General features: G+C 34.5%; 1 pseudogene; it reads left to right on the top strand.

Annotated features, from left to right (window-relative positions):
- Positions 1–6,419: 6,419 nt before the first annotated feature.
- On the top strand, positions 6,420–20,239 carry LOC127547743 (heterogeneous nuclear ribonucleoprotein H-like; annotated as a pseudogene).
- The last annotated feature ends 1,637 nt before the right edge of the window (positions 20,240–21,876 follow it).

Genomic DNA, 21,876 nt, shown 5'->3' with positions numbered 1-21,876 from the left:
GAAATTCATAGAGCTTTAACTGAGTCTAGAAGTGCACCTATATATTATAACTCTAAATCTAACCAGCACTTTCATATGTAGTATCCTATATATTCTAGATACTGAGAGAGATACAGAGCTAACTAACATATAGTTCCCTTATCCATAAGGAGTTTACTAAAGAATAGGGGGGGAAAACATAGGAGAAATTTACCTGAAATAGAATGAAATTAAAATTTAAGACTCGGTATAAAATGGTAAAGAGAGAAAAGATACTACCATATTGGTCTACAGTCAGTCTGTTAGCAATCAACAGCATTTGTTGCTTAATTAAGTGCTTAATACAGGCACAGGTTTTAGGCACCATGTAAGAAAAAGATCAAAGCCTACATTGAGGACGAGGGAGTGGGAGTTGGTTTCTTTATTACTGACTCATTGCAAAGACATTAGTTTAAGAGATGTGTACTTTCTGCCTCTCTCTACACATTATGAACTAATAAGATGCCATTAGTCAGTTTGGGTTTAAGTCACAAATGAAATAAAATATCCCAGCATTAATTTCAAGATTTCAGAGGTTCATGCTTTTCCCAGAAGTATATTGGAGCATTGGTATTTCTTGTACTTATTTGAATGATGATTTTATTTTTTGTCAGAGGGAAACGAAAGAAATCTACTTTGTGGCGGCCACAAAGCATTGTGCTTGTTTTTTTTAAGCATTAAAAAACATTTAAAGTCTTTTTTAAATGTTGTTTCATCTGATAGGAAAGAAAATCAATCTTCAATGTACATGTGTTATTAAATCTTATCATATTACTCTTCTGCTCAAAAATCTTCAGGGGAAGACAGAGCCAAGATGGTGGAATAAAGGCTGGAACTCACTCAACATCTCCTTTAAACGGCTCCAAATTCCTTTAAATGATGACTCTAAACAAATTTTAGAGCATCAGAACATCCAAAAGAAGGAGCAGAACAGTTTCCAGCCAAAGCCAATAGAAAATGCTTGAATATCTGAAAACAATTACACAAAACCCCTGAACCTTGGGATAGTGCACCCTCCACCCTGGAAACAGAATCTTACTTTAACCAAGAGTTAAAAGGCAAGAAAATGAGCAGACAACAAAAAAGTTTCTGACTATTGAAAGTCATTATGGTGACAAGGAAGATCAAAAAACACACTTAGAAAATGATTACAAAGAAAATAGGAGGGGAACTAGATATAAGAAGGGGGAGTGGGAATATTGGGAGAGGAAATAGTCAATATCAAAATAGTTTTAGTAGGAATAGGGTAAAAGGAGAGAGATAATAAATGGGGGGAGGGAATAATGCAGTTAGCAATATTAATTGTAAAAAGAATTTCAAAGCAAGTTTCTCTGATTAAGGCCTGATTTCTCAAATATAGAGGGAACTGAGTCAAATTTATATAAAGCACGAGCCATGCCCCAGTTGATAAATTATCAAAAGATATGATCTATGCCCAAAAGACTATCAATTCATGCATATCCTTTGATCTAACAATGCTACTACTAAGTATGAATACCAAAAGAGATTTTAAAAAAGAAAAATAACTTTTATGTACAAAAATTACTCATAGCAGTTCTCTTCTTGGGACAAAAATATTGGAAATTAAAGGAATGCCCATCAATACTTAGCTTGATAAACTGTGATATGTATTTGTGATGGGATATTATTGTTCTATAGGAAATAATGAGCAAGATACTCTCAGAAGGAAAAAAAGAACCTGGAAAGTCCTCCAAGAACTCAAGCAAAGTGAAATGTTCTGTATACAAAGTAATAGCAATGTTCTGGGATGACCAGCTGCAAATGACTTTGCTATTCTCAGTAGTATAATCATCCACAACAACTCTGAAGGATTTAGGGTGAAAAATCCTATTCATATCAACAGAAGGAACTGATTGTGTCTGAATACAGATTGAAGCATTCTCTCTCTGTCTCTTTTTTTAAAAACTTAATTTTTCTTGAGAGTTTTTATTTTCATTAGGATGGGAGATCTGTGTTTTCTTTTACCACTTGACTTTTATGGAAATGTTTTGCATAACTTCACATGTGGTGTTTTTAATTGTGGGTGGGAATAAGAGAGAGTACCTAGAACTCAAAAAATTTAAAAACAAATATAAAAAACTGTTTTTAATATAATTGAGAAAACATTAAATAAATAAATAGAAAATCTAGTTTATTGAAAACAAATCAAAGTATAGTATTTTCATCTTTCTGTTGCTGAAGTTGTTTGCTTGCTTAATTTTTCCTTCCTTGTATTGTTTTCCCTTATGAGCTGATTTTTCTCATCTGGCATGACAAATATGGAAATATGTTTAGAAGAATTGCACATGTTTAACCTATATCAGATTATTTGCTGTCTTGGGGAGGGGAGAAGAAGGGAGAGAGAAGAATTGGGAACACAAGGTTTTACAAAGGCAGATATTGAAAATTATCTTTGCATGTATTTGGAAAAATAAAATACTATTTAAAAAAGAAGAAAATATAGTTTCCTGTGTTTTCATCCTTTCCCTTCATAAGCACTAAAGCTCCAAGACAGAAGATCTGAAAAATAACTAAATTTGTTATCTCCCTTAACATAATACATAGTATCCTGCACACAAAATGTGCTTTAAATAAGTTTGTTGAATGAATGAATTATTCAAACATAAGATTCTATAATTCTAAGTTTGTGAGTCTGTGTCCAAACTGGTTAGTTCGGTCAATATAGCCTGATACTAAGGAAGCCAAGGTAATGGGTTCAATTCCTATAAAGCTAGGTAGCTACTTCTTCATTGGACCTGAAATCAAAAATTTGCAAAACATCTGCTTTTCTTTTTTCATTTGATTCTTAAAATAACCCTGAGAGTAGTTGCTATTATTTTCATAACATACTTGACAAATATTATCCAACTTGAACCTTTCAATAATAATCCTCTGAAGTAGGTGCTATTTTCATTATCATTTTATGGATTAGGAAATTAAAACTGAGAGAAACTAAAGCTAGTACCTGAGGAAGGATTCCAACTAAGGTCTTCCAGGACCAATGTTCCAAGTTCAATGCTCTATGTATTTTGACACCCAGCTCATTTTCTAGAATCTCATTTATGTGAGTATCCCTTCCAGAGGTGATATCAAAACCCATCCCGTGTGTCTCTTATCTATGTCTGCCTGTAAATCAACCACAAAGAGCCCATACCTTACAAGAGACACATTTTCTAGTTTGTGAAGTTAATTTGGATGCCAATAGAACATGTCCTTCCATTAACCATTGCCCTCAAAACATGAAAGGCTCATTCTCCAGTTGATAAATGGTCAAAGGATATGAACAGACAATTTTCGGAGGATGAAATGGAAACTATTTCTACTCATATTAAAAGATGTTTCAAATCACTATTGATCAGAGAAATGCAAATTAAGACAACTCTGTGATAACACTACATACCTCTCAGATTGGCTAAGATGGCAGGAAAAAATAATGATGAATGTTGGAGGGGATGCGGGAAAACGGGGATACTGATGCATTGTTGGTGGAGTTGTGAATGAATCCAACCATTCTGGAGAGCAATCTGGAATTATGCTCAAAAAGTTATCAAACTGTGATTGATCCAGCAGTGCTACTACTGGGCTTATATCCCAAAGAGATACTAAAGAAGGAAAAGGGACCTGTATGTGCCAAAATGTTTGTGGAAGCCCTGTTTGTAGTGGCCAGAAACTGGAAAATGAATGGATGCCCATCATTGGAGAATAGTTAGGTAAATTGTGGTATATGAATGTTATGGAATATTATTGTTCAGTAAGAAATGACCAGCAGGATGAATACAGAGAGGGTTAGAAAGACTTACATGAACTGATGCTAAGTGAAATGAGCAGAACCAGGAGATCATTATACACTTCAACAACAATACTATATGATGATCAGTTTTGATGAACGTGGCTACCTTCAGCAATGAGAATATCCAAAGCAGTTCCAATTGATCAGTGATGAACAGAACCAGCTACATCTAGCAAAAGAACACTGGGAAAGGAGTGTGGACCACAACATCTCATTTGCATTCTTTCTTTTGTTGTTTGTTTGCATTTTTGTTTTCCCTCTCAGGTTTTTTTTTTTTAAGTTTCTTTCTAATCCTATTTTTTCTTGTGCAACAAGATAACTGTATAAATATGTGTGTGTGTATTGTATTTAACATACATTTTAACATATTTAACATGTATAGGACTACCTGCCATCTAGGGGAGGGGGTGGAGGGAAGGAGGGGAAAAGTTGGAACAGAAGTTTTTGCAAGAGTCAGTGTTGAAAAATTACCCATGCATATGTTTTGTCAATAAAAACCATATAATATCTAATTAGGTAAAAATGCATTTTGTCAATAAAAAGCTATAATTAAAAAAACACATGACAGGCTCACCTTTTGGCATAATCATATCCCTCTCTTTGAAGGTCTCTTTTACACCTTTCCTCCTCTACCATGTTACACTTAATTCTTTACTTATAACATAGTTTAACCTATTCATGCTCAAAAAATATCTTTCTAATATTTGGTATACCTAGAAACTTTTATTCTTCAGAGACTATATTATATGGCACACATATGTCAACAAAAATTGTTGGGGTTTTTTTTTAATGGGTCATTGTTTCAGAGAGAAGCTTGGCAGAATCAGAAGCACTAAATAAGAAGGTTTTTTTTTTCTTCCTGTCACTTCTGAGACATTCATTATCCAAATATAATGCATGTCCAAGGTATATACACCAATGAACCAGCTCTGCAGGTTGTACATCCAATTACATATCATAGTTTCAGCAATAGGAATGCTTCATCTATTTGCTTTTTCCTATATGCATAGTTAAACCAAGCTCCTCTGAGTAGCTTTCTATCTCTGCAATTTTCTAGAATTTAATACAGTTAGCCCTATCTGCAGGTTCTTACCATCTATAGGGAATTGTCCTTCGGTTGGCATTGTAGAAAAAATATTCTCTATGAAAATCACAGTGGTGGGGGAAAGGGGATTCCTTTTCATGCTATGTTTAGCTATGCAATAGTTATAATCTATACTTAGCCTCAGACACATTTTGTAGAATCATGACTGTAGTCCCCAAAGAACAGGCAATCGCCACAAGCGTATCCCTGTTACTAGAAAAACAACAATAATTGACTATAAGCCAGTAATATTCAAGGTCTTGTTGGGAAAATCTTTATTTTCATCTACTATCATTGTAACTATGTTGTACACAAATAAACAGCTTAAGTGTCACTTAAATGTCCAGGGTTCCACTATACTCTATTTGTCTAGAGCCATGGTGAGGATGATAGCCTGTCCTGATACACCCACACAGAGCAGCAATTCTATTTCCTTGTCCTTGAATAGACCAAACAAAAAACAATAGGAAAAGGTGCATTGTTGGAAGGCAGGAGGTGTTGAAACTTTCTGTAGAGTAAAAGTCCTTTGACTTGTGGAAAAAGCTAGGATATCACCATCAGATTCAGGATGTCAGCATCTCTCCCATCTACCCACAGAGACTCCCCCTCCAGCTTGGGGCCTTTCCTACCTTTAGAAGAAAGCTTTAGGAAGTCACTCTGGCCCCTCTCCATCCCTTGTATTTTTCTTTTGTTGACAACTTAATATGTTTCCACACTTCCTTTTATGGGGAAAGATAAGGATCCTGATGGCAATCAGTTGTGCTGGGTAGGAAATGCCACATTCTTTAGTGTAAATATTTGACTAACCTTTCTCTGGGCTATATATCATTTGACAGAGGCACTAGAAAGGCTGCAGGCCTTAGATTCTCAGGTGAGATATATAGGTAATAAATTATGAGAAGTTTTTTCTTTATTTTTTTAAGTCTAGAAGGCACATATGCCCCCCTTCTCTACGTGACTAAACTGTATTAGATGGATGCCCAAGGTGGGGGAAGGTTCTTAGTAGCAGTTTAGTGAATATCCCTTTGGTAATATATTAATTGAGGAAGGGAGATCATTGAGATGTTAAAAAAAAATGAATGAATGACTCCAAAGCTGAGGACCTTGAAATATAAACAATAGCCTAGCCAATAGATTTAGCTAAACTCTTTCATCTTCCACAAACCAGGATTTCAAACAGACAGGCTCATTCCACACCTTAAATGAGGTTCTTAAGCTCATATTGATTGGCAGTCTATCTGAAAGGGGGGTTTATAACTAAGCTTGAGAGCCAAAAAGAAAAAGTCCCTTCATGTCCAGATTAAATGGTAAGATGTCCTGGTGGAGGGAGGTGGGGGGTAGGATTGGGGTGGGGAGATAGCCATTGTGATTCTCAGAACCATGCATAGCCTCAAGAAAAACATGAAGCTTCCCCAGTCTGGCCTGGCTTGGGACCCTTCTATCCTCTGCCAAACAAACCAGACTGTGTTTATTCATGGGTTGCTGTGAGCTGAAAGACACCCAGGAAGTGGGAGGTTACCTGGTACAATGGGGATGTTGTCAAATGTCCTTCCAAGGCCTAATCCTGGGGAGCGGAGAAGGTAAGAATGATAGAACTGTAGAGGTGGGGGTGGAGAGAGACAGCCATTCTCTCCTAGTATTTCTTGGTTACCTTAAATGGCACTTAAAACATTTTACACTTATTTAACACTCCTCCTTCCAAAATCTTCACCACATCCTAAGAAAGTCACTTATCTTAAATGATTAAAGCATTTTAATTGAAGCTCAAGTTAAGCTGATATATTAGATAGCCAGATGGACTTGGAATCAGAAACATCTGCATTCAAATTCCAGAGTTGTACTGGGTAGGAAATGTCTGTTTCTTCACCAGCAAAAAGGGCATTGTTAAGCATAACAATTATTTTTCAAGCTTCCGTTGTACATCAGATAAGATAATGTATATGAAGTACCTTGCAAATTTGAAAATACTACATAAATATATCTATATGAAAAATATAAATGTGCAATGCATATAATATAGTGAAGCATATAAATATTAGTTATTAGTATCAGAGTTCTTAATGAACAAAGAAGCATTTATTTAATTTGGCTTACAATATAACAGAGTTTCTTCTAAGTGCAGGAAGTACAAAGACAAAAATAAAACAAAAAAGCATCCCTCTCTAGGAAAAGGCAAGCCAGTAAGTTATAAATATGAACATTCAGAAAGAGATTCGACTTAAAATACACGTCTATAAGGCCTATGTGAATCCAAAACAAGATTGTGGGCTTTTCTATAGCAGAATAGTAACTCTTATATTGATAAGACTGAACTTTGTTTTCATGGAAAATATCTAGTGTAGAAGGCCAATGGAAAAGAAACTGCCTGTAGATGGTAAAGCCTTCTAGATTAGGTACAGTGAAAGATATTCACCAAAAAATTCACCATCATATTTGTAATTATCCTGTCCTGTTTGATTCTTTGTGACTCTGTTTGGGGTTTTCTTGGCAAGACACTGGAATGGTTTGCTATTTCCTTCTCCAACTCACTTTACAAATGGGAAAACTGAGGCAAACTAGGTCACACAGCTAGGAGTTTGAGACCTGGTACTCCATGCACTTTAGTTCCACGTGGATGTCCCAAGACATTATATTGATCTTCCCAACAACCCTATTAGAATCAAATGAGAATACTTACATAAACCACCACATAAATAATCTATAACATATATTTGTTGAATCTTTCTTCATGCCCTTGGGATGTGAATTCAGCTTTGCCAATATATTAGTCAGCACGTTAATATTAGATCCTTCATGTAGATGATGCAGTGGATAGAGTACTGGACTTAGAGTCGGAAAGACCCATTTTTCTGAGTGTCGAATCTGGCCTTGGACACTTAGTAGCTGTGTGACTCAGGGTAAGTCACTTCACCCTATTTGCCTCAGTTTCCTCATTTGTAAAATGAGTTGGAGATGGAGACAGCCAACCACTCCAGGATCTTTACCAAGAAAGTCCTCAAATGGGTTTACAAAAAGTCAGACATGTGCAAACACTTCCAGGGCTAGCTCAGCAGAATCACCAAGTGGGGAGCTTTGGGGTCAGCTGAGTGTGGCTAGTGCCTCAGCAGGAACATTCTTGGACTATTTGTGGACCAGGGTCTGAGTCTGGGAAGACTGAGGGAACTTTTTTCCTCATTTGTAAAATGAGTTGGAAAAGGAAATGGACAACCACTTCAGTGTCTTTACCAAGAAAGCCCTCATATGGGTTTACAAAAAGTCTGATATAACTAAATTAACTGATCAACCACAAAAGTTTTCATTCTGATTAGGAATATCAGATCCAGGTGTGCAACTGAGAAGTCCTGGGTGAGAAGGAAGCAGCACCTGGTGAGTGCAGAAGCAACAGGGCAGGCATGCTGCAGGCTATGAGCACTTGCTGGAAGATGGAGCTCTTGGTATGGGGATTCTGGTCAGAGAGGAGAGCTGAGGTGATACCCAAAACACTATCCCCCCCATCCCAAGATGTTTACACTAATACCTTTTGTTATATAAACAAAGAACATATATATATGGTGTTCACTTCTCATTATAAAAAATATAATTTGTTCTTTTATTTCTTTTTTTGTTCTTTGTTATATAAACAAAGAAATAAAGTAAAGAAGAAAGAACACCATTTTAGAAATATAGGAGCAGGAAAGACCGGGGTTCATCTTCAGAGAAGGATGCTGAAGTAAAAAAAGCTTCTATCCCAAAGAGCAACATAAAATGACTCCCTTCCCAGAGAGAATTTATATAATTCAAAAAAGACTTTAAAAATGAAATGAGAAACATTGAGGACAAATTTTTTATCCAAGAAAAACAAGATCATTATGAAAAAAAAATTAACCAACTAGAAAAGGAGATACAGCGTCTCCAAGATGAACATTACTCTTTTAAAATTAGAATTGGACAAGGGGAAGCCAGTTAAGCTATGTATGAGAGACCAAGAAATAATAAAACCGAGTGTAAAAAAATGAAAAAATAGAACAAAATGTGAAACATAAGAAAAATGACATGTTTGGAGAATAGAGCAAGAAGAGAAAATATAAGAATAATTGGACTGAAAGTTGTGACAAAAAAAAAAAAAAAAAAAAGCTCTGACACAACAATGCAAGAAATAATCCAAGAAAATTGTCCTGGAGTGATAGAACATGAAAGGGAAGTAGAAAGAAAAAATCCACTGAACACCACCTCAACCAGATTTTTTTGGTGAAAAACACAAAGGAACATGATTGCCAGATTTCAAAAACCCCACATCAAATAGATATTTTTTCAAGAAACGGGATAAAAAAAATCAAATACACTGGAGCTTCAATTAGAATTGTACAGGACTTATCAGCAGCCATAAATAAAGACTGCAGGTCTTGGAATCATATCTACTGACAATCAAAAGAACTAAGCCTGTGGCCAAAAATATCACATCCAGCAAAATTATCTATAATCTTGAATGAGGGGGAAAAAAGGATATTCAATGAACTTGCAGATTTTGGGGACTTTCAATCAAATCTGAACTTAATAGAAAATTTAACACGTAAGAGCCAATATCAAAGATTAATTTCAAGGAACTCAACATGGACAAATTGTTTATATTTTTTATAATGAGAAATGAACACCATATGTTTAAGATTGACAACAACAATCAACAAAGATTCGGCAGAATTGAGACAACAATAGTAATTATACAAATGGGGTATATAGGAAGAATAGGCACAGAGGCATTGGAGGAGGATGAAGGGCTCACAGTTCTGAAAACTTGCTCACATGGCTAATGGGTTAAATAGACAACACTACATATATACCATGAAGAATATAGCATCCTCCAAAATCTATAAAGAAATAAGGGGAAGGGTAGACAAATGGAGAAGCAAAGGATGTGGGAAGAAGATAAGTGAGGGATCAATGGATGAGGGGATATTAAGTAATAGTAAGGCAAGTTAAGAAGCAGAATTACAACAGAGTCAGCAGGAATAGGAAAGATATGTTGGCATGTATGTGCAGGATGGGGGCGGGGTATATGTCTATGTCTATGTATGTATGTATCTATATATGTCTACATAAATATTTTTATTTATTTTCTTAACTATTAGCCTGCTTGGTAGAGGGGAAGAGAGTAGGGACGGGGGTGGATGAAGGGGAGAAAAAAACTAAAGTAAAAAAGGTGCACAGGAGAAAACAAAAGAACAATTTTTTTAAAAAATAAACAAAAGATATAATTTCTTCTACTAATATATATACTTTCTTGATCTAGTAATTTGTTGTTATATATTTTGAATCCTCCCTGATATTCTGCTCAGCATTTGATAATGTTCTCTTTTGTTTTGTATTACTTTTCTGATTTTTTCCCTATTTTTTTAAATAAAACAATTAAAAAAAAAATACTGATATGGTTCTCTAATTCATCTTACAGAAGAAAAAACTAAGACAAACAGGATAAAATGACATTTCCAGGATCACACAGGTAGTAATTGTCCAAAGCCAGATTTGGATTCCAGAAGATGAGTCTTCCTGACTCCAAGACCAGTGCTCTATCCATTGTACACCTAGTTGCCCTGCTGAGAAGTCAGTAATCTTTAAATTTTTAGCTTCATATTGAATTCGACAGTAGGAAATCAAAATACCCACAAATAAGTGTTTATTGTTTGATTGTCTAAATTTAAGAAAATGACAGAGGAAATGTTAATAATGCAAACCAAACTTGAAAGTATGTTCTGTAAGCATTGTAATTGTTATTTTCCTCTCCCGAGAGTCAGTTGTTAAATATTTATCAGTATAGTTACCAGCACTGTATTAAGGGAAATTATATGGAGGAGCTTGTTCCATAGACACAATATTATAAATTTTATAAGTTGCCAACTGGCTGAAGAATTTTTTATCAGAATTTCACAAAATTATGACTGTTTAAACGGATGTCATAGAGTATAAGGATTAAGTTTGTTCTGCCTGGCTCCAGAGGGCACATTTAGTAGGAGCAATTGAAGAAGATGCAAAGAAGTAGACAATATAGCATGGTGCTCTGCACATAACAAATACACAACAAATATATGTTGAATTGAATTATTCACAGACTCCGTTTCACTCCATTTCACAATTTGTCCTCATTTTAATGTTCTCCTTTCCATTCTTCTGATTTTATTATTCATCCAAAGTCATAAACAGCAAAAAGCATTTTTTTTCCTTTTAGAGACTGGCTCCTGCTTGCCTAGGGCTGGGTGAAAATGTCTGTTAATCAGAATTGGTCGTAACCAAGTTGGCAGAACATCCTTACATTAAGCCATCTGGCAAGACATGGAAATAAACTCAGTGTATTAGACATGGCATAATCAGGGCATTCATTAGAATGGATCTGGGCACACTTCAAAAAAACTTAGCTACTTTTGAATAAAAGAAATACCCAAATCTCCTGTTCAATCACCACGTGCTTCTAAGATTTGAACCCAGGTTTTCTAACTCCAAAGACTGTGTTCATTAAATTACTACATTACTGCCTTCCATATATTTAAAAGAATAGAAATTATATATTTTCAGATCACAGTAGAATAAAATTAAAAGTGAATAGCAAAACTATGTAAAAACAAAAAGAACCCTGTTAAAATGCAATAGGAATGGAGGGGGTAGGGGAAGAGACAAAAAATCAAAACCAAAATATTTCAAAGATAATGGCAGTATATATTTGGTTCTACATCAATTCAAACAAGTCTTCTAGTGATTCTCTTAGATCTTTATACTAATCATTCCCTCTGGAACAATAGTGTTTTATTATATTCAGAAACTAGAGTATGTTGTGCCCAATCAATTGGAAACCCATTTTGTTTCCAATGTCTACTAAAATAGTTACAATAATGTAAACAAAACAACATTAAATACTGCCTTATTGAATGGCAAGGACCAAATTTAGTCAGAGAAAGAAAAAGAAATATATCTCCTTCTCGGGGAGTAAGAGGACTATAGGTCTGGAGTGTTAGAAATAAAAACAGATATCTCTTTTATTATTCAAAATTTTCATTGTCAAAATGAAGTCAATGACATTAAAAAAGATATATTAGAAAATCATTTAAATGTAAAGAAAGGCACAAAATCAATTAATTGGGAGAAAAAAAAACAAAGGCAGCAATATTATCTCAAAGGTAATGTGGTGGAATGGGTAGAAAGCCTGCTTACTTGAGAGTCAAGAAAACTGTATTCAAGTCCCTCCTTCAACACATATTGCCTTTGTGACCCTGAGTAAAATGATCAACTTTTTAATACTTTCAAACAATTCTCTAACACTATAAGTTTCAGAGACATTATCATCTGAATGGTAAAAGGAATTTCCTTAGGAAGTACCCTAATGCTAATGAAATTAAAGGCCAGTTCTAAACAAAATATATATAGACAAAACTGCTCTTAAAGGAAAATTTAGATGACTGAATTCCTATATTAATGTAAAACAAAAGTAGAAATAAATTAATTAAAACTATATTAAAAGACACTCGAAAATAGCTAATTAATGGTCCAGAAGAACGTCTTAAAAGAAAGATTATAAAGTTATTGACTGAAACTAATACAAAATTTTAAAAATGATTGATGAACTTAAGATATTTTTAAGACACAAAATTGATAAACCCCAAATAGGTAAGAAAAAAAGGAGAGAAAACACAAATTAACAAATTTATAAATGTTGTACAATAGAAATAGAAACATGACAGAGGACCACAGTCAGAAGACATGAGATTGTCTTCTGCTACTGCCACTTATTCTTTGTATGATCTTGGGCAAGTCATTTAACCTCTTAGAACCTCAATTTCCTCATCTGTGAAATGAAGAGATCAGACTAGATGATCTGTAAGGTCTCTACCATGAATGGTAGAATGAAACTCCTTACTCTCTCCCATTTCTCCCATATCCAATCAGTTATCAAATCTTGTGAAATCTACTTTTTTTTTTTTGCATTCCCTTCTGTCTTTTGACATTGTCACTACCCTAGTCCAGACAGTTATTATTCCATGGCTATTTCAAGTCTTTTGATTCATCTTCCTGCCTCAAATCTCTCCTCATTCCAGTCTATCCTGCATTCAGCTGTCAAACTGATTTCTCTAAAGCCCAGGTCTAACCATTTCACTCTTTTATTAGATAAGTAATTGCTCCCTATTTCCTCTAAGGTCAAATATAAAATCTTCTATTTAGCTGTTAAAGCCATTAACCTAATGCTTTTTTACATTTCCCTGTTTCCTTAAATCTTATTCATGTTCTCTGTGATTCTGCAACACTGGCCTCCTGGATGTTCCCTGCTTGATACTTTCCTAAATCTATGCATTTTCTCTGACTGTCTCCTCATCTCCATCTCCTCATTTTCTTGAAATCCCAGTTAAAATCCAGTCTTGCATTAAAAAGCCTTCTCCAATTGCCCTATTAATGATCCCCCTCTGAGATTATAATCAATTTATCTAATGTTTATTTTATTTTTTCGTATTCACATATTGTCTTGCTCCATTAGATTCTGAGCTCCTTAAGAGCTCAGAAATCAGAGGACTGATTTATGTTATTTGTTTATTTGTTTTTGCCTTTTTTGTTCAGTAGAGCTTAGTACATCATCTGGGAACAGTAGGTGATTAATAAATGCTTACTGAATGTTATTTAAGAAAGTTATACACAGCAATAGTATAGCAAATCAGATAACTTAAAGGAAATATTTTAATACCTATAAAATATAAGTAATGTTGTTAATTCCTAATAATACAGGAAATTCACGATTTAGGTAGACCATTCTCAGTGGAAGAAATAAGTTAGGTGAGTGTGGGTATGGGTGTCGGTGAGTGTAATTTGTAATTTCATTAGTGCAAAGAATTCCTAAAGAGGAATTTCCTCTAACAATACAAATGAGCACCTTCTATACATGGACCTTTGAGAATTTAATTAATATGCTAGGAATCAGGGAACCTGTAAGTCAAAAATAGATTTAAATGTAGGTCTTCCTGACTCTAAGACCAATTTTTTTTTAATCTTTATTTTTCTTCTTTATGTTTCTTGTATGACTCAATATCAAAGAATTACCCTGGGAAAAAAACTTATTTGGGCCATCTGGACCAATCAGATAAAAAGATAAATTTCTGCAAACCTTCAAAGAAAAAATCATATCTACATTATCTGGATTATTGATCAATATAAATATAAATATGTTTATATCAATATATATAAATATAAATATATTTATGAATATAGAAAAAGAAGAACACTAACCTTACTATCATGAGGCAAATGTGTTGTTGGCTTAAAAACCTGGAAAATAAATAAAATTTCAAACCAATTTTTAAACAAGGTAGATGCAGAAATAAATATTAAATAAAATATTAGTTAATGAAATAGAATAACTTAAAAAAAATTTATCATCCACAAAGCAAGGTTTATTGTTAGCATGCTATAGACTTGTTTTGGAAAAAAATTCAACCTAATACAACACATAAACAGACTCTCCCCAATAGCCCATATATTATATCAGTAGACACCTTTTAAAAAATGGGGGTAAAATCCAACATTTAAGCAAAATAAAAATTATAAAAAGAATATTAATGGAGGATATTTTGATTAACAAAATTAAACTATGACTTATTTGAAAAGTTAACATAATATTCATTAGAGAAACATTAAAAGTATTCCCACTAAATACCAGCAAAAAGCAAGGATACTTAACTTTCATCATTTCATTTAGTGTTATAAATGCTAATAATTGCAGTGAAACAAAAGACATTTTAGAGAGATCAACACTAGAAAAATCCAAAGATCATTATTTTCTGATTATAATTGTTTTCTAGAAAATTCAACTAAGAAAAAGTTAAAACAATAAATGAGTTCAGTAAGATCAAGGTGATCCACCAAAAAAAAAAAAAAAAAAAAAAAAAAGTAATCCCTCAAAAAATAATTTATTAAGTATAAAATTGAAGAAAAAATCATTGAAAAGAACTGCTTTATGCAATCTTTGGAACTTAGCCTATCTAAAAATACATGTAGCACTATTTAAGTATGTCACTTCCCTCAACCAATTGCAATTGCTTTTGATTAGTTTGGAATGAAATAGCAGATCCTTTGTTTAGTATTTAAAACCTTGTCAGTCTGGCTTACACTTAAATGCACACCATTGTCCTTTACTTGGGCTATGATCCAGCCAACCTTTCTTACTTTTATTTTTTTCACACTTGAAATCCCATGCCCCATGTTTTTGCTTCTTTACAGGTTGACACCATGTTTAAAAATATTCCCAGAGGGAAGAATTCTGGGGAAATGGTGGAGTAGGTTGGAAAATTTCAAACTCTCCAAATTTTCCCTACAAATAGAACAAATTTGCAATTCAGGGTAAACTTAGACTAGTGAAAAATCAAGGAAATAGGGGACAGAACAGGAGTCCTCCAGATACAACCCAAGAAGAAAAGACCCCCAGGCTAGGAACTAACCTGTGTGAAATGCAAACATCTCCAGTTAGCTCCTCAGAAACACCAAGTGGGGGGCCCTGAGGCTAGCTGAGTTTGGCAGGAATCTCAGCAGGAACCATAGAAACTTTTACCTTCTAGACAGCTTGAGGAGTCCAAGATCTGAGTCCCAGAAGACTGAGGAACCTTGGCTGATTAGGAATGCCAGCCCAGGTATGGCACAGGGATGTGGCCCTGGGCAAGAAGGAACCAGCACATCCATGAATGGGCAAGGACTCTGCTGGCCACAGATTCTTGCAAAAGGGAGAAGCTCTTGTTTTGGGGTGCCTGGTCAGAGGGTAGAGCTGAAGTAAAGCTAGAGGCATCATCCCCTCACCCCATGATTTAAGGTGCTTACACTAATATCTCTTACAAAAAAAAAACCAAACAAACAAACAAACAAACAAACAAAGAATCTGCAAAGAAGAAAGGGCCCAAACATAAAAAAGTTGCTATGGGAATAGAGAATATCAGGATTCATCTTCAGTGGAACATACTGAAGCAAAAAATGGTTCTAGCCCAAAGAGTAACATGAAATGACTCCCTATCTAGAAAGAATTTAAAAGACCTCAAAAAGAAATTTAAAAATCAAATGAGAGACATTGAGGAAAATTTTTGAAAATAAAATTAAAATCATCCAAGAAAAACAAGATGATTATGAAAAAAGTTAACCAACTAGAAAAGGAGATACAGTCTCAAAGATGAAAATTATTCTTTGAAAATTAGAATTGGACAAGAAAAAGCCAGTGAAGCTATGAGAGACCAAGAAATAACAAAACATATTATAAAGAATGAAAGAATAGAATAGAATGTGAAACATAAAAAATATGACAGATATGGAGAAGAGATCAAGAAGAGAAAATATTTAATTGGACTTCCTGAAAGTTGTGACAAAAAAAAAAAAAGCCTTGACACAAAAATGCAAGAAATAATCTAAGAACATTGTCTTGGAGTGATAGCATGAGAGGAAAGAAGAAATAGAAAAAATCCACTGATCACCATCACAAGATCCTTTGTGGAAAACATTAAAAAAATTATTGCCAAATTTCAAAACTGCCATATCAAAAAGATAATTTTGCAAGAAACCTGAAAAAAACACTTCAAGTACACTGGAGCTACAATTAGAATTATACAGGACTTAGCAGCCACAATAAAAGACCACAAGTTTTGGAATCTACTGACAACCAAAAGAACTAGGCCTGTAGTCAAAAATATCAATCCAACAAAGTTATTCATAATAGTCAATGGAAAAAAATATGGACATTAAATGAACTTGCAGATTTTCACACCTTTCTATTAATCAAACCTGAACTTAATAGAAAATCTGACATATAAGAGCCAATATTAGAGATCAATTTCAAGGAACTTAACATGGACAAATTGTTTATGTTTTTTTTTTAAATGCAGAAAATGTATACCATATGTTTAAGACTGATATATCAGCAATTGTTCAAAAGCAAGATTCAGGAAAAAATTAAGATAAAAATAGTAATTGTATTATTCAAATGAGTTGCAAAGAAAGAATAGACATGGAGGCATTAGAGAAGAGAGAAGGGCTCATAGTTCTGAAAACCTACTCACATCGGGAATGAGTTAAACAGGCAACACTACATCTATACTATGAAAAGCATAGCATCTTCCAAAATCTATAAAGAAATAAGGTGGGGAGGGATGGGCAAATGGGTAAGCAAAGAGTGTGGGAAGAAAACAAGAGAGGGATCCATGGGTGAGGGGACATTAAGTAAGAGCAAGGCAAGTTACAGTAAAGAGTCAGCAGGGATAGGAAAGATGTGCAGGTGTATGTGGGGACATGGGTGGGGCATATGTGTATATATGTATATGTATATAGCTACATATGTATATATAAATATATCCTTTCTTAACTACTATCCTGATAGGGGATATAATAGCAGAGAAAAATGGAGAACAAAAGAATAAAGTAAAAAAGATGAGCAGCAAAGAAAAAATAACAATGTATAAGGAAGTAAATAAAAGATGGATACTTGCGAATATAATTTCTTCTACTAATACATACATACACTTTTTTGATCTGATATTTGTTGTTATATATTTTTAATCCTTCCTGATGTTTTACTCAGCACCTGACAGTGTTCTCTCTTGTTTTTTTTTTGTTTTTATTCTTTTTCTGTTTTATTGTTTTTTAATAAAGTAAATTTTCCTAATAAATTTATTAATTTAAATATACATTACTTTATGAATCATGTTGGGAGAGAAAAAGCAAAACAAAAGAGAAAAAACATGGAAAAGATTTTAAAAAACAGAAAAAAGAAGTGAACATAGCATGTGTTGATTTACATTCAGTCTCCTTAGTTCTTTTTATGGATGCAGTTAGTATTTTCTGTCCAAAGTCTATTGGGACTGCTTTGGATCACTGAACCATTGAGAAGAACTAAGTCTTTCATAGCTGATCATCATACATTCTTGCTGTTATTGTGTACGATGAATTCCTGGTTCTGCTTGTTTTACTCAGACTCAATTCATGTAAATCTTCCCAGGCTGATTTTTAAAAAGCCCATTTGAAATGGTTTAGGTGTTAAAGCCTAGTGGTCTAAATACTCGGACATTGATGATGATCATTTTGTTCACCTAAAAGAATTCCCATTTGTTTGTAGCAAGGAAGAATTGGAAACTGTGCCAAATGAGACAATATTGCCAGAGAACTTCCATGGATGTAAGAGAGGTTTTCATGTAGGAAAAGCTGAAAAGGCTCTGAAGAACTATAAGAAAAGAAGAGGGCACAAGTACATTGAAATCTTCAAGAGGAGCTGGGCACAGGTTCGTACTCATTATGATCCTTTTTGAAAGTTAATGACTATGGCATGGACCCACACTTAACATAATATACCAAGATAAGATCTAAATGGGTCCATGATTTAGGCATAAAGAACAAGATCATAAATAAACCAGAGTAACATAGGATAGTTTACCTCTCAGACTTGTGGAGGTAGGAAGGAATTTGTGACCAAAATAAAACTAGAGATCGTTATTGATCACAAAATAGAAAATTTGGATTACATCAAATTAAAAAACCCTTTGTACAAACAAAACTAATTTAAACAAAATTAGAAGGAAAGCAATAAACTGGGAAATATTTTTAAAGTTAAAAGTTCTAATAAAGGCCTTATTTCCAAAATATAGAGAGAATTGACTCAACTTTATAATAGTTCAAGTCCTTCTCCAATTGATAAATGGTCAAAGGATATGAACTGACAGTTTTCAAATGGAGACATTGAAACTATTTCTAGTCATATGAAAAGATCCTCTAAATCACTGATCAAAGAAATGCAAATTAAGATAACTCTGAGATACCACTATACACCTGTCAGATTGGCTAAGATGACAGGAAAAGATATTAATGATGAATGTTGGAGAGGATGCGGGAAAACTGGGACACTGATGCATTGTTGGTGGAGTTGTGAATGAATACAACCATTCTGGAGAGCAATCTGGAATTATGCCCAAAAAGTTATCAAACTGTGTATACCCTTTGATCCAGCAGTGCTACTATTGGGCTTATACCCCAAAGAGATACTAAAGAAGTGAAAGGGACCTGTATGGGCCAAAATGTCTGTGGCAGCCCTGTTTGTAGTGGCCAGAAACTGGAAATTGAATGGATGCCCATCAATTGGAGAATGGCTGCGTAAATTGTGGTATATGAATGTTATGGAATATTATCGTGCTGTAAGAAATGACCAGCAGGATGAATACAGAAAGCCTTGGAGAGACTTACATGAACTGATGCTAAGTGAGACCAGAACCAGGAGATCATTATATACATCAACAACGATACTGTATGAGGATGTATTCTGATGGAAGTGGATTTCTTCGACAAAAAGAGAAGATCTAACTCAGTTCCAATTGATCAAAGATGGACAGAAGCAGCTACACCTAAAGAAAGAACACTGGGAAATGAGTGTAAACTGTTTGCATTTTTGTTTTTCTTCCCGGGTTATTTTTACCTTCTGAATCCAATTCTCCCTGCGCAACAAGAAAACTGTTCAGTTCTGCAAACATATATTGTATCTACAATACACTGTGACATATTTAACATATATAGGACTGCTTGCCATCTAGGGGAGGAAATGGCGGGAGGGAAGGGAAAAGTCAGAACAGAAGTGAGTGCAAGGGATAATATTGTAAAAATTACCCAGGCATGGGTTCTGTCAATAAAAATGTTATAATAAAAAAAGAAAATTAATGACTATGGTCTTTATGATGGGTCTGAGATTGACAGAGGCTATAACAGCACTGGTAGAAAAGCTGGGTTTGAAAGAATGAGTTGAGGTGCCTATCTTGGGGGATATGGAGTTTATGGTGACTACAATGGATACAGTGATGGATATGCCTTTGGGATGGATAGATTTGGAAGAGACCTCAATTGTTATTTTTCAAGAATATTTGATCATAGATATGGAAATGGTGAATCCACTTTCCAGAGTATAACAGGCCACTGTATGCATGAGAAAATTACCTTATAGAGCTAAGGAAAATGATATTTGCAAATTTTTATCAACACTCAACCTTATTCAAATACACAATAAAATTGGACCTGATGGTAAAGTGACTGGAGAAACAGATGTTGAACTTGTTTATCCTGAAGATGCTATGGCATCTCTGACATAGACAAAGCAAATATTCAGTGTGGCTCTGTAGAACTCTTCTTGAATTTTAAAGCAGGAGCAAGTGGTGGTGCTTTTGGTAGCCAAGTGATGCTGAGCATGGACTTGCCAAACCAGTCCATTTACATTGGTCCAACTACCCTGAACCTGAGTAGGAGTTAGAGAGGAGGCTGTAGTGATCAAAGCAAGCATAAGCAGATATGACCAAGTTTTCAAAAAATTCCACTGATTTCAATCAAACATTGCATAGGGAGCCAAGGAGTGATGAACAGCAACTACTAGAATAGCAGGAGCCATGCATCCATGAGAATGAATGGAATAGGAAGTATGTCTGGTTTGTCCAATATGAGTGGTAGAAGGAGAGTGTAATCCTGGTCACTAACTCGTGGTCAGCTTCTTTAAAAATGAAGTTAAGCAATTTGCAATACAAGTTTATGAGCTATGCTTATTCTAAACAAAATCAGGAGTGTATGGGGTTTTTTGTTTTGTTTTGTTTTGTTTGTTTTATTAAAGCTTTTTATTTTTCAAAACATATGTGAGGACAATTCTTCAACATTAGCCCTTGCAAATCCCTGTGTTCCAATTTTCCCTCCCTTTCCCCATGCCCTTTGCCAGCAAACAACAACAAAAAGAGTGAGAATGCTATGTTATAGTCCACACTCGGTTCCCACAGCCTTCTCTCTGGTTGTAGATGGTTCTCTTCATCACTGAACAATTGGAACTGGTTTGAATCATCTCATTGTTGAAGAGGGCCATATCCATCAGAATTGATCACTATATAGTCTTATTGTTGTTATGTATGATGATCTCTTGGTTCTGCTCATTTCACTTATTATCAGTTCACGTAAGTCTCTCCAAGCCTCTCTGAAATCATCCTGAAATCATCATTTCTTACAGTACAATAACATTCAATAACATTCATATACCATAATTTATTCAGCCATTCTCCATCTGAGGGGCATCCACTCAGTTTCCAGTTTCTAGCCACTACAAAAAGGGCTGCCACAAACATTTTGGCACATACAGGTCCCTTTCCCTCCTTTAGGTTCTCTTTGGAATATAAGCCCAGTAGCAGCACTGCTGGATCAAAGGGTACTTTTTGGACATAATTCCAGATTGCTCTCCAGAATGGTTGGATTCGTTCACAACTCCACCAACAATGCATCAGTGTCCCAGTTTTCCCGCATCCCCTCCAACATTTGTCATTATCTTTCCCTACCATCTGAGCTAATCTGACAGGTGTGTAGTGGTATCTCAGAGTTGTCTTAATTTGCATTTCTCTGATCAATAGTGATTTGGAGCATCTTTTCATGTGACTAGAAATAGTTTCCATTTCATCATCTGAAAATTGTCTGTTCATATCCTTTGACTATTTATTAATTAAAGAATGGCTTGAGTTCTTATAAATTTGAGTCAGTTCTCTATATATTTTAGAAATGAATCCTTTATCAGAACCTTTAAATGTAAAAATGATTTCCAATTTATTGTTTCCCTTCTAATCTTGTCTGCTCTGCATTAGTTTTGTTTGTACAAAAACTTTTTAACTTAATATAATCAAAATTTTCTATTTTGTGGTCAATAATGATCTCTAGTTCTTCTTTGGTCACAAATTCCTTCCCCCCACACACACATATCTGAGAGGTAAACTATCCTATGTTCTTCTAATTTATTTATAATATCATTTTTTATTTCCTAGATCATGAAACCATTTCAACCTTATCTTGGTATACAGTGTTAGATGTGGATCAGTGCCTAGTTTCTGCTGTACTAGTGTCCAATTTTCCCAGCAGTTTTTGTCAAATAGTGAATTCTTATCCCAAAAGTTGGGGTCTTTAGGTTTGTCAAATACTAGATTGCTATAGTCATTGATTATTTTGTCCTGTGATC

Source organism: Antechinus flavipes, chromosome 1 (genome assembly GCF_016432865.1).
Source record: "Antechinus flavipes isolate AdamAnt ecotype Samford, QLD, Australia chromosome 1, AdamAnt_v2, whole genome shotgun sequence".
In the NCBI taxonomy this organism is placed as follows: domain Eukaryota; kingdom Metazoa; phylum Chordata; class Mammalia; order Dasyuromorphia; family Dasyuridae; genus Antechinus; species Antechinus flavipes.
Note: the sequence above shows the minus strand (reverse complement) of the source record. Positions and strands in the feature narration are given on the sequence as shown.